Below are 13447 nucleotides of genomic sequence, written 5' to 3'. Positions count from 1 at the left end.
ACATCCATCAGAAGGAAAGTTATTTTAGAACTGACAGGCAGTCAGGGGCTGAGGAGGATTGTTACATAAAGCATCAGTGGGTGTAAACAGGAACATTACTTATAGGCAGTAACGCTTCCATCTCAAGGGACCCTCACAGAACCACACAAGCTCTGAGATTCCTCTGAGTGATTAAATACACAGATTGGCTTTTTGGCAGCTATTCAAGACTTCATACCACATACCTGCCCTTTCTCCTGTACATATTTTCTGTTTATGGGCCCTTCTGCCAATGCTATCTGTCCCTTTCCATGGAACTTGCGTTTAGCACATGAGAGTCTTTTCCATCTGCAGCCAACGGATGGAGCAGCAGACGCGTCTTGGCTTCTGAAGAGCCCTTACAACATCTGGGTAAAGATTTCTCCACTTGACTACACTGTCCTATTGTAATGTCACGCAACCATCACTGCCGTATTCTGGTTTGGACACACTTTGTACCCATTTGGCATTTTTCGAACAAAACTGTGCAAGGATAAACAACCATTAGTGCCCAATTATGACAGTCTCTAAGATGAGAGACACCCCTGCCAGCCAGCACCAACTCACAGATTGATGGTTGTGACACAGAGTGGACACAGCAGAAACTCTCTGCCCTTTGGCCAAATGAATTTTCAAGCTCTCTCATCACTCGCAGGACGACCTCTCCTAACAACAGCACACGAAGGAACCAACATGCTCACACGCTGTGCCACTGAGAACACATGCATCACCCAGCCAAACCCAAGCAGTGCTGCAAGAAAGGGACAGTGCATGCTCCACAAACAGGCTCTCCAATTGACACTCCCCAAGTCAACCCTCACAGCTGAAAATTGGGTTCCATAGGAAATAACCCACTTGCAGGACCTCAGGAAAGATCAGGCCTTGTCCTTTTCCAAAACATTATTCTCCTGCTGGCTGCCAGCACCTCTGTGGGCTCAAGAGCAAAGTCAATGCTCATCTGGGAAGACAGTGCCCAATGCGGCCTCCAGAAGCAAACTCTACTGCCATTGCCCAAATATACAGCATCCTCTTAACAGACAAACTAATATATAGGTTCTCTAGCTTCTGTTTTGTGCCACAGATCATGGGGGACTATCCCCAAACAAAATCACTGCTGGAATTGCTGGAACTGGCTTTGTGTCCAGGTCTGCAGCTAATTGTGTCTTCCTACTGCCCTTTTGGGAAGCGTTATGTAGCCTCTTGATTCTGCTCCCCAGTTCCTGTTGTCTTCAGAAGATGGATCTCTGGCAAAGCCCACTCTCCTTTCCAAAATCCTACGTACAGGATACAGCTAGGATGGAATTACTTCTCTTCTTAGCAGCTCCATGGTGCCAAGTTTCAGATTAGGGACTTCATCAGTGTTGACAACACACCGGTGCTCTATCTCCTGCTGAACAGTGCTTGCAGAACACTAAGACCTTCCTTGTTTCTCATTCTGCTCCCCAACAGTGAGTGGGCTGGAAGCGGGCAAGAGGCTGGGAGGGGACACAGGTGGGACCAAGAGGATGTTCCATGACATATAGAGCCATGCACAGCAGTAACATCAGGGGCTGGTATTTCCAAGGCAGCCGTTGCTCAGACAGTAGAGCTGGCATTGATCTGCTGACAGAAGGTGATGAGTGATTGCTTTTGTAGCACTCACTTCCCCCACTTTGTCTTTTTTCCTGTACTCATCACACTTCGTCTTGAACCAGCAGTTTTTCCTAATTTGCTCTTCCAGTCCTCTTCCCCATGCCACTGGGAGAGAGAGTGAACAAGTGGTCAGGGGGGTCAACCCACCACATCGTAAAAGCCCCCAAAGCACATTTTCAGGCTAATCTTTACTGGACTGAACTTTTTGGTCATGATAGCTAAAAACAGCCTGTACCAATCAATCAAAACCCCTCTTTAGCTGCACCTCAAATCACCCTGCATTCTGTTTTTTTCAGATCTCTCAGTCACTTCAGACTTCAGAACACACTAATTCAAATGTAAGTAAAGCCATATAGGAGGTCAAGGACACATTGTGCCTCTAAGATATCACAACCCTTTTCAGAAGCTTTCTAGACCTCAACCCTTGAAGTTCAGGAGGCAAAACTGTGGATTTGGGACAATGGTATTTGGGCTGGATTTGGATTCTGAAATCTTTCCCTCCTAGGATTCAAGTCTCCCTGAGACACCAAGGAAGCAGAGAAAGGAAAAAACAACCTTGGTCCGACAGTTCTCTGCGCAGCTCTTGGCCATGCCCATCTCTGGATTTTGTTCTCAAGTGCTGAAAAGTTTCAGCCTGTTCAGATAGGGAGAGTTGCACTTTTGGAGGCCATCCAAACCATCCATTAAGCTTCTCTTAGCGAATAAATCGTCCTGCTTGATTCATGGGCAACACTGTTGGCTCTGAAGGGAGTTAACCAGAACATAACTGGGACTAGCACAAAGCACTGCACAAGTGACTGAGACCAATTTGATCAATACTGAAACAAACAGAATTAATTTTATACTGATTGAAATATGAGCTAATTGAGTCCTAAAAAGCAGCTTTGTAGAAGCAGAGAGAATATGAACACCTCCGAATCCTCATTTAATATACAGTCTTCCCTACCATCCTTTGCAACATTTCTTATCCTTATTTTCTCCACTAGCTCAGAGTCACCAGTCACCAACAGCTCCAATTACCGACATATTTTTACTCTCACAGTCATTCCTCATCACTGGAAATATCAAATTGCACTGAGTTCCTGAGTAGGGTCCCCATCAACTCCTTCCTCCTCTTGGCCTTGCAGAAGACCCTCTTCTGCCTGGTGGGATGTAACTCAAGTCCGTTCATGCTTAACCTTGCCCCAAGAGTCTATGTATGACTCAGGATAACAACAAGCGGTTATCTCAAAAGGTACAATGATAATAACAACATGACAAAGTAGTTTCAAAGTGGGCATCATGTCATCTTCTCCCTTGTTTGCCCATGGAGGCATGAAGAGGTCACTAACAACCCAAGGTAGGGACACGGCGCTGGTGAGGTCCCACCTTGAATACTGTGTTCAGTTTTGGGTCTCTCACTATAGGAAAGACATTGAGGTACCAAAGAGAGTGCAGAGGAGGTGACAAAGCTGGTGAGGGCCCTGGAGCCCAAGTCTGATGAGGAGCAGCTGAGGGAGCCAAGGCTGTTTAGTCTGGAGAATAGGAGGCTGAGGGGAGACCTTATCACTGTCTACAGCTACCTGAAAGGAGGTTTTAGCACGGAGGGTGTTGGTCTCTTCTCCTGAGTAGCAAGTGATAGGACAAGAGGAAATGGCCTCAAGTTGCGCCAGGGAAGGTTCAGATTGGATATGAGGAAAAAATTCTCCCCAGAAAGGGTTGTGAAGCACTGGAACAGCTGCCCAGGGCAGGGGTGGAGTCACCAGTCCTGAGACTCTTAGGGACATAGTTTAGTGCTGGATTTAGGTTATGGTTGGACTCGATGATCTTAAGGGTCTCTTGCAAACAAAATGATTCTATGATTACACAAGCCCTCACTTGTAGGAGCTATGCATGTGAGTGGAGTAGGAGAGAGTTTAGTCACCAGCACAAGAGCTAGCCGTACTTCTAGAAGTATCTGTGAGCAGCTGTTGAGCCCCGAAATGCCAGACCTAAAAAGCCAACTTTGCTTCAGCCAGGTAGATGCAAATTTTGAGGACCTCCTTTAAGGTTATTCAAGGTACATCCTTTTCCCTCCAGAACAACCAAATGCGTATATCTGGCCTATCATCTGCATTACAAACACTGCCCAAACACTCCCAGCTCCCAGCACTGACAAATACACTCTTCCATCATTGCTCAATCACTAATTGCTCAGTTTAGCTCCGCGCGTATTATAATAGCATTTAAAGACAGAGTCAGCCTTCGAAAGTAGATGAATCTGGAATTAACAACAGAGGCATTTTTTCTCTGAGGTCCGGACGAGAGCATAAAATAACTGAACTTTGTTCCTGTGGTTTATTACATCATCTGGCCCCTCTTTGACTGAAAAGATTTCTATTCCTTACTCCAGCCCATCTGTTCTTCAGAAAACTCCTTCTCTCTATTTACTTGAAAAACAACTTACTGGAGGCAAAGGCGTTTCCCCCCACCCAGAGGAAAGTATGTTCACAATTAAGCGAAGAGCATTGCATGTTTATTCCTGCTAGCGCATGTGCAAGCATACGCACATGTGCGCACAGGCCTATTTTTAGTTACACTGTCAAAACTGGTCTAACATTTCACAGCAAAGGGGGTCTTTCTTGACCTGAAAGGCACATCATTATTTCTAATTAGGAAATAAAGAAACAGAATTGTTGAAAATATCTCTCTGCAGGGGATCCATGCTGTGAGATGACGGGACTTTTCCCTGCTGTTGTGTTTTCTTTAGCTTTAATTTACTTTGGTGTGAAAACTGAGCTCAGTGAAACTTGTCAGTCGGCAGGGAAAGGAAGAGGGGGGTTAGGACAATGCTGCTGCCCTCACCTTCCTCTGTGGGTTGGGAAAGGCACTTTGGGTCTTATCTAGAGATGAACAAGTGCACTCTTCCCCACAGTGGTTCATCTCATTCAGCACAACCTCGCCTGCCTGTGCTGTGCTCAGGCTGCCACTGCTGCTGCACCTTTCCCTGCAAGGGAAGGAGACCAAGCTGAAGCTGTAAAACCACTTTATATCAGTGTAACCCACACCATCAGTATTTGAATTATTTCCACTCAGACAGCTGAGCACACCTCTAACAAGAGACATATTCTCCTCTTTTGCCATCTATTAATATAATGGGAAAATGACACATTCCCTTTTGTCTTATTTTTCTCTATTATAATTGCATTTGGAAAAAACCTACTAATTTACCACTGGCCCAGACAGTGCCTGTGATGAGGTGTGTCTGAGTTCCTGGCCTCAGGACACAACTCGGCACACACAACAGCAGGGGCAGGGAAAGAGCTTCATTGTCCTGTCCTGAGAAGCAACGCCCGCGTGCCCGCCAGGCCTTTGGGACACAAACGCTCTGAAGAAATCCTCAGTGACTCAACACTGAGCTCACTTGAAACAATGGCTGCAAAACCACAGGCGAAGGGGTGAAACCCCCTCTAACGATTGTACTGATGAATTCTCAGAAATCGTTGGCCAAAGGGAAATGCATTAGTGTGGTTTGACAGACGGAAGTCACTTGGGCAAGGCTGCCCAGCAGCATTTTCTCCTCAGCAGGGCAAAGAGGCAGCACAGACCTCCAGCATGTGCCCCTGTGGGTGGCAGGACCCAGCAGGGCACACAAGCTTGGGCTCAGCCACTCATACCTTCCTTTGGAGCTGATTTATTTTTCCCAGGACAGAGGAGAGGCTGTGTAAGTTTGAACAGTGACACTTGGTCAGGTTTTTCCTTTCGGCTACGTCTCCAAGCTAGACAAGAAATCCCACCACATGGAACATGATGCACTGTACAAGAGCCCAAACCAGCAAGGTTTCTAGGTAGGGTTGGAGAAGATCATTCCTACTTCATGCTCACCGTACGCTTTGTATCTCTGTTAACATCCTTAACATCTACCTAATTTGGTCTCTGATCCACTTAGGTCTTCACCAGGACCATTAGTAGTTGTCACATTACAAGAACTCCACAGATGCAAGTCTACTTTGCTGCTGGTGGTGTACCAAAAATGGCCTCTTTCTAGATACAGGGTCTATTCATGTGCTTTGGGGTTGTAATTCACACTTGGATACACTTGAAATAGAGAGGTTTCAATATAACTATTGAAAACATTATGGTATATGAGACTATAAAAACCTGAGCAGCAAATCACTGAGGGTTTGGAACATTTGAAGTCTGTGTAGAGATGGTACACAAAGAAGGAGAAAGGAAACAGGGATTCAGAGGAATAAGATCAATGGAGCTCTGGAAGGAAGGAAGTGCTCTCCTAGGGTCTGCAACCCACAAATCCCAAACAAAACCAGGTTCAAACTTAAGGTCCTTTCATCAACAAAAGAAAAAAGACCTACAACTTTGATATGCTGAATGAGGTTGCTGAAATTGCCAAATAAGAGGTAAGTATGTCCACCTTCAGGCCATTGTGCACCCACTTTTTCACAGTTAGAACTACTGAGCAAATCTTAGTCAAGCTCCCGGAGGGATCACAGGGTGTAGAAGCACCTCTGTACCTTTTTCCACATTTTGCCAGCCTGGCAGTGAAAAGGGCACTTACCACTTCACTTGGCACTTCGTTAGCCACCGTGCAAAGCCCTAAGGGCTGCTGCAAGGACAACCTGCAAGAGTCCAGTATCACATATGTGCCAGAAAAAAACGTTATCTGGTGGGCTTGCTCATCTGTCATACACATTTCCCAAATGCAGAAAGAAAACCCACACCACTGGCTTTTAGGAAGAAAACATGCACCAAGTCCGCGTTCACGTTGAGAATGAAATGAGTTCATCATGTCCTGCTTTATACACAGGGGTACAAAATGCAAGTGGTTTGCCTTTCTTCTCTTACCTCTTTTTGACATTGTCAGAAGGCTCCATTACGCCCGAGGGGTACATCAGGCAGACAGCTACACTCAATCCATTTAGCTCCATAAAGCAAAGCGGCTGTGCTCACAACAAATTTCATTTCCCATACAGAATGAAACAGATTTTGCAAAGCGTATTATTTCAGAAAACGGAATTTAAAGAAAGTACTTGTGTGCAGTCAGTAGGCACCACAGGTAGAGGAAGCAACCCTGGTTTTGTTTCATGGTAATTTATTGCTGCAAAAAATCTAAGAACGTGAGCTTTAAATTTTTTAACCTCCTGAAATATCCAGTTTGCAGATAAAATTATCTGCATAAAGAAGTTATTGTCCTTTCCTACTGCAGTCCATAGGAATACTGCCCTTGCTTTTAACAGGAGCAAAACAATCTGGTAGTCAAGGAAGATGGTCTTCTACAGATACAACTTAGAGATGCAAAATATGCTGCTCTGTCCTGATGCATGAAGTCTCTAACACCCTCCTGACTTGCGGCATCAAAGTACTACACTGATTTTCCTGACTTGTTTTCCCAGTTCAATACATCCTACTGGAGGGTGTCCTGCTCTATGCAATAACCCCTCCAAATTCCAGCTCTGCACCTCTCTGGATTGATCATGTAGCCTAAATCAGAGGTAGGTAACACATAGCGGGAGAGGGTCTTTTCTTCCTGCTTGTCTGTAGCTTCATCTTTCTACTTGCCTCTGGACAGTGTTACTAAATACTGACAGTTTTTTCAAGCTTAGCTTGAATGGGTACAACTGATTTCCTGATGTCTTGGAACCCATCCAAACCGTCCATTAGCCATGAGTTCACAAACTGATACCTCTTCCAAAAGGCTCATGGGCAATGGTATTGTTTCTAAAAAGAAGTTAACTTTGGGTAAATGAAAATAAGATTTGCTGCTTGGGACAGGTTGCATACAGTAAATAACTAAGAATTTATGAATTGTCATCCATAAGACTCCATTCATCTGCAGCGATAAGGGGCCCTTGGACCACTCAGTGCAGTAACTCTCCATTAAATCACAGTTATTTATGTGCATCGCTGTAGGAGGCCTGGATGTGGATCACATCTCCACGGTGCTAGGCGCTACCCAAACACTGTGGCAGGTCATCACAGTCACATTATCCAGATAGTGCTGGTTGATAAGGTCCTGACTAGGAACTCCTACCAGCATCTCCTCCTACACCTCCCCTGCCACCGGCTCCATCAGCAGGTGATGCAGAGCCTTTGTGAGCCAGACAGGTAGCTCGCTCTCAGGAAGAAGGGGCTGGTGAGAGACTCAGTTCCTACTCACAAAGTTGAGTGATCATGGTGATCACCAAGGCACACTGAGACCACGACAGAGCCCCAGGGATGTACTGCCATGTGAAACCTTTCCCCCACTGCTCCTTCCCACTGGCTGCTGCAGGGTCTTCATGGTCTGGCTTGTTGCCATCCAGCAGAAAACAGAACACCCAAAGTTAGAGATCTGTTCTTCCCCCTCAGCACAGAGCCTCTGGCCTTGGTCCCAGACTCCACAGTCTTCTCAACAGCCACATCAGCTCTGAGCAGTGAGAGGTCCTTACCATCAGCACTAACAGGGATCTCCAGAGGTTCCTTCCTACCACCGTTTTGGCTTTTTCCACTATTACTTAATTCTCTCCATCCACACAAAGCCTGTAACATTGCATTGCCAAACACGAGGTGGATTTCTCACCCCTAGATATCTCACGATTCACTGTGCACAACTGTTGTCTACAGCGCATGGCCCACATCCACCTTGCAGTGAGGGCTGGTAGCAGCACAGGCTTGATGTTAAACCTGGGGTTTTGCTGCTTCAGATCCCTGCTTTGTCCAACACCTACTACTTCTTTTAGCAGTTTCACGCACAACTTCCAGAAAGGTATTTTAAATGACACTGTTGCAAAATGACCTCAAGGGACCCTGTGTCATAAACAACCAACCAAGCCACCTCCACTCCCAACATGTGCAGCCCATGAAGCTGAGCCACCTGCTTCTCAATGCTCTAAAACTCTACACCCCAGGACCTGCTCGGAGCATATGGTGGAGGGTAAAACTTTATGCTTGTGTGTTTTTACGTTACGGTCAAAAAAGATTTCTGAGTCCCCACCTGTGTTTCAAAATAAGGCACTGATTTTCTGTGGCAAGAGGGGGTGTTAATATGGGACAGAGACACCCCTATGAAACAAAAGCTGTTTATGATGACCCAATACCGTGTCATACTGAAGACTGTTACCACCACTAGCACATATAGGTCAGGGTTGATTGTGGTGTGGTGAGAGGCTTCAGTCCTGACTCAAACATACAGTTATTTACATGTGGGTGAATAACCTCTCAAACAATATGAAAATCGCCACGAGCAAAAGTACTCTGAGCCAGCAGTGGGAAAAAATGCTTTTACCGAAACCACACGAAATAAGAGAATGCAGGAGAGAAGGGTGGCTAGCAGCATCCATATAAAAACGGTGCACTTGAATGCACCAGCAGGTTGAAATCTTCCCCCCGATTACACCCAACAAGGAGACCTGTCTGCACGCAGAGGCCACCTGCTACCGATTCTGATGCACTGGAGACAGCAATGGTCCAAACTTCATCAAGGCTCGATTCCGACAAAATAGAAACCCACCAAAAAACAAAATTATTGAGTTGAATTCACATTCTTTTCCCGAGGTTGACAAGGTTTAACTAACAGGTTGATTATGCTAATGACTTTGCAGAGAGCTATGCAAAATGCCAGAATTTTACTCATTTTCTGGACAGTATTTGTGGTAGCAGGTAATTCTTATTATTAAGAGCCATCCGAGCCATCCAGTGTTGAATTGTAAGAACAGTTTCACTGTAGGAAACAAGTAGGGGATTTCAAATAATGTTTTAAAGCTGAAATTCAATATCACATACCAAAAGTCTCAAACATCCAGAGTTAACCTAGAAGGAAACCTTGAGAAGAAAAGCATGCTTGAGCAATTTACCTCCAAAACATTGGTGTTTTCTCCATCAGCTGCAGCACAGCACTGGCCCCAGCATGGGCTCCACTTCAGGAAGAGCTGAGCATCATGCAGCAACCACAGCAAAACAACCCTTGGAGGAGCTGCTGGTCTGGTACTTGGGAGATCTGGGTTTCCCTTCCACTGCTAGTGCTGCCACTCCTGTGCTCTCAGCCAGCCACACAATTAGCACTTCTGTTGAAGAGAAAAGGAAAAAAAATCATGTCTGGCTGGTTGCCTTGCCTGGTAGGAGTGCAAGCCCCTTGGAGCAGGGCTATCTATCCCGTGTGCCCTGCCCAGCCTGGATGGCCACTGCCCAGCCAGAGTCTCAAAACACAAATGCTGATAAGCAGTGGCTGCTGAGTAGCATATACGCATGTAGACAGAGACACAGAAGCACATGCCCCCTCAGCCCCAAACGTGTGCGTTTCTTTGGCAGAAATGAAACTGTATGATGAAGAGTTCAGGGTCAGATGTGTTAATAAAATGCCAAAAGGAAGCCCAGCTACTAAAACACCTTTTCAGAGACACCGCTAATCTCAAATCTCCTGATTTACACACATCCTTGTACCCCGCTCCTTGGGAGAGCAGTCAGGGACTTTACCTTTAAGCCCCCAGCAAGTACCACGTTGCACCAGAACAATATAATTTGTACATATGATTACAGGCATTTAACTCCAAAATCCTGGTCAAAAAAGTGCATCTAACCAGTCCCACAGTTTTAACAAACCTCCAAAAGCCAGGCAAGTGACTGTTTTTGACGCACAGGAAGGTGGTGCCTTGGCCCGGCCTAGAGGGCCATTCCTCATTTCCCCGTCATTTCCAAGGCACCACAAATCCCAGCTATCGGGCAACAAGCTGGTTACCACCATGCAACACAAGGTGCCCCCGGCTTCAAGGAAGCCACTGCTTTGTTAGAGCAGCCTGAGCAGCAATTTTTGTTGGTAACACCTTGAAGTATCTCTCACAGGAATGAGGAGTGAGCGTTTAGGACAGGTTTTAGGGGCTATGTTTGGCGAGCTTGCCTCTGGTAGGTGTGTCTTGCAGCCAGCATCTCTTGAGACTCAGAGGTCTTGGCTACTGCAGTGTCATGCTGGCCGCAAACTGACTGAAGATGACCACAGCTAACGAGGCTTCCCCCAGCGAGGATGGAGGTGCTCACAGCCACTCGTTGGCCAGCAGACAGTGACATAGCACTGAGATATTGGAGCTGAAAACAGCTCCTGCCATTTACCTGACAAGCTCACAACTGTTTTTCCTCTTTGGCAGCTCTTTCTAAAACATTAATGATCTCTGATCAGTCCCATTCTGCTTCCACGTTGGGATTAAGCCCTGAGATGTGCAGCAGCCATGAAAATCACACTGAGAAACTGAGAAGGACATATCACATCTGCTGGCTGAAAGGCCCAGGATCACTGAGAGCTCTTGCTTGGGGGCCATGAGCTACCAGTGACTTACTGGGGTTCCTACCACAGCAGTCTTGATTAATTGGTTTACTATAACAAAGGATCTTGTGTTTATCACATTTAACATGGGCCAAAGTCTTCCCTCCATATGTTTCAACTCACACGTTTGAACTTCAGGTCCAACAACTGCAGCTAAGAGGAGTAAATGTTCTGCAAAAATCCAATCACTTAAAATGTACAGGAGCGAGAAGTCTGTGCTGGCATGTTCTCCTCTTCAGTTGGTCTCCAACCAGCTGAGCCCTGTGAGCTTTTCAAGCCCTCCCTCAGCCAGCAGCACCCAGTGCAGGGCAGTGTTTTCCAGAGGGCTGGCTGTCCCCCAGCGCCCGTCCGCAGGCTCTCCAGCCTGCTCTGCACTGAAACCCCAGCACAGGACTCGGGGTTCCTCCTGAGCAAGACCAGACAGGCTGCAGGAGCCCTTCTGAAATCTTTCACACAAGCTGCTCCCCTGCACTGCTTGGCTGTCCCTTCTGAAGATGTGCTTATAACGACTACCGCCGACATTTATGCCTACCCAGTCTGTATCACCAGGGGCTGTGCTGTACTCCTCCTTGAGGTTCCTCCGCAGGTCCTGAGCAGTTCTGTAACATTTGTCCCTGGGAATCACAAACCAGCCCCAGAGTACACAGCTGCTGCTCTCACTGGGTGTCACAGCTCAGAGGTGCCCAGACAACACTGTGTTCCTTCAAAGCACCTGACTGGAGGTTTTTTGTTAGAAACTTCCCCTTGCTCTGCCGGCCTCCTTACTTGTTCCCTTTCTCCACTGCCCCTATATTCTTCTCCCTCTCCCCACCCCGTCTTCTTTCTCTTTGCAAGGCCCTTTTCTTTGGAAAAGGCACAATTTCCCTTTGGGGGAGATTAGCAAGCAGGGTTAGCAAGCAGGGTCTGGCCATTGTGCCTGGGATCCCTCAGCAAGGAGCAGTAGGTGGGGAAAAGAAATAATATATAACTTCTTGTGCTCAATGGCCCCTCTGTGCCACTCCTTGCGTGGGCAGTGATTAATCACGCTGCCTTCATCGCCGCTGCTCTGTCGCTCAAGCATTAAAGGCAGGGCTGCAGCCATGTGCTCTGCACGTCCTCCACGCCGGCCCCCGCGTGAGGGGCACGGGAGCTCGCCAGCCCTGCAGCACACACAGGCCCCCGCAGGGTCCTCAGGGAACACAGAATATTGCCCAAACCAGCCCATTTTCCTATTCCATCACTTTGAAAAAAAAAACAAAGCATAAAGAGCAAACAAGACTAGCTGAAGCCATGGGGAAAGGGAATATATAAGGTGACTATAGAATAACTGCGAGACTGTAAGGAAAGCTAAAGGAAAAATGTATTTTTGGGACAGGTTTTTCACAGAATTGTAGTCATCAGAGCAGCATTGGACTCAAGAGAAGAGCACTCTTCGACAACCTTAAGGAAAGGGAAGAATGATTATGAAAAAAGAGTTAAATTCCTTTGCAACCTTTTTATTTTTAGGATTCATTAGCATAGCGATGTGTCAGTCCATCTCTAGACATTAAGGTTTTTCATCCTTTCTCCTCAGATACCACTCCTTGTATCAATGCTCAAGGCCATGTCTCCATGTGGCAGGAATTCCTCCAGCCTTCAGTGAAGCTACAACAACCACCACCAGCAGATCACCCTTAAACTGTTCTTCCTCTGCTGCCTCTTACGCTAAAGGCCCTTTGGGTTAGAGCTCCTCTTCACTCAACGTGGCTCACCCCTTCAAATGCTTCAATGTACTATCAACTTCGCACTGTTTCAGCACCAAAAGTTTAGCTGTTGTAGCCACTCCTTCAATCCATCCCAGTCTCGCACACTCAGCCTGGTATGGAGCCTCCTGCTCCTACACATTTTTAACGGTTATGGGATGCAAGCAGAAACTCCAAGACTTCTGAGGTGAGACTGGGGCTGGCACAGGATGCCGTCAAAGAAACCAGTGGATTAACAGCTATTAGGGAACCTCAGCCAGGCTTCAAACATCAAACCCAATATTTCCTGCATGGCTGAGGAGCACATGCCTGAGGGACAGTGCCCCTTTATGTGCTCCCAGATGCGCTGTGCGCGCTCGGGTCTCCAGAGTCCAATGGCTTCATTCAATGGGAGCAAAAAATAGACAAAGATGAAATCAAATATCATGACATTTTCTCAACATTTCTAGTCAAACAGAAAATTAAACAAGCTCAGTATTATTGCCAGAATGTTAATTTATGCACCGCTTCGGGGAAAACAGACTCAGGCACACAGAAGGTCAGGTTTAACGCTGTTATTAGCTATCCCCTCCTTCCTCCTAGAAATCCTCATGGAGCCACTTCACAGTCAAAGGGGGAATATTTAACATGGGGGAGAGGTGGCTGAAGGGCTGGAGCTTTATACAGAAGAGGAAAGCAGGACATTTCAAATGACTGTGACAGGCAGACTGGGAGGGCACTATATACCCCAAAATCATTTTAACCTCTGCCCATTCACGCAACGGCTTCTGCACATAATGGTGTTGTGGATACACCATACTGGGGAGTT

General features: G+C 46.6%; 1 protein-coding gene across 13 annotated transcripts in view; it reads right to left on the bottom strand.

Annotated features, from left to right (window-relative positions):
* Positions 1-13447, bottom strand: part of DUSP7 (dual specificity phosphatase 7) — a 330623-nt gene that overhangs the window by 129224 nt on the left and 187952 nt on the right. For all 13 annotated transcript variants that reach the window (XR_010475028.1, XR_010475029.1, XR_010475030.1 and 10 more), the window contains one exon: positions 9459-9668. The gene's annotated coding sequence lies outside the window, so the exon portion shown is untranslated. The remainder of the gene's footprint in view (positions 1-9458; positions 9669-13447) is intronic.

Source organism: Columba livia, chromosome 10 (genome assembly GCF_036013475.1).
Source record: "Columba livia isolate bColLiv1 breed racing homer chromosome 10, bColLiv1.pat.W.v2, whole genome shotgun sequence".
Lineage (NCBI taxonomy): Eukaryota > Metazoa > Chordata > Aves > Columbiformes > Columbidae > Columba > Columba livia.
The sequence above is the reverse complement of the archived record's forward strand: the minus strand, read 5'-3'. Positions and strand labels throughout refer to the sequence as shown.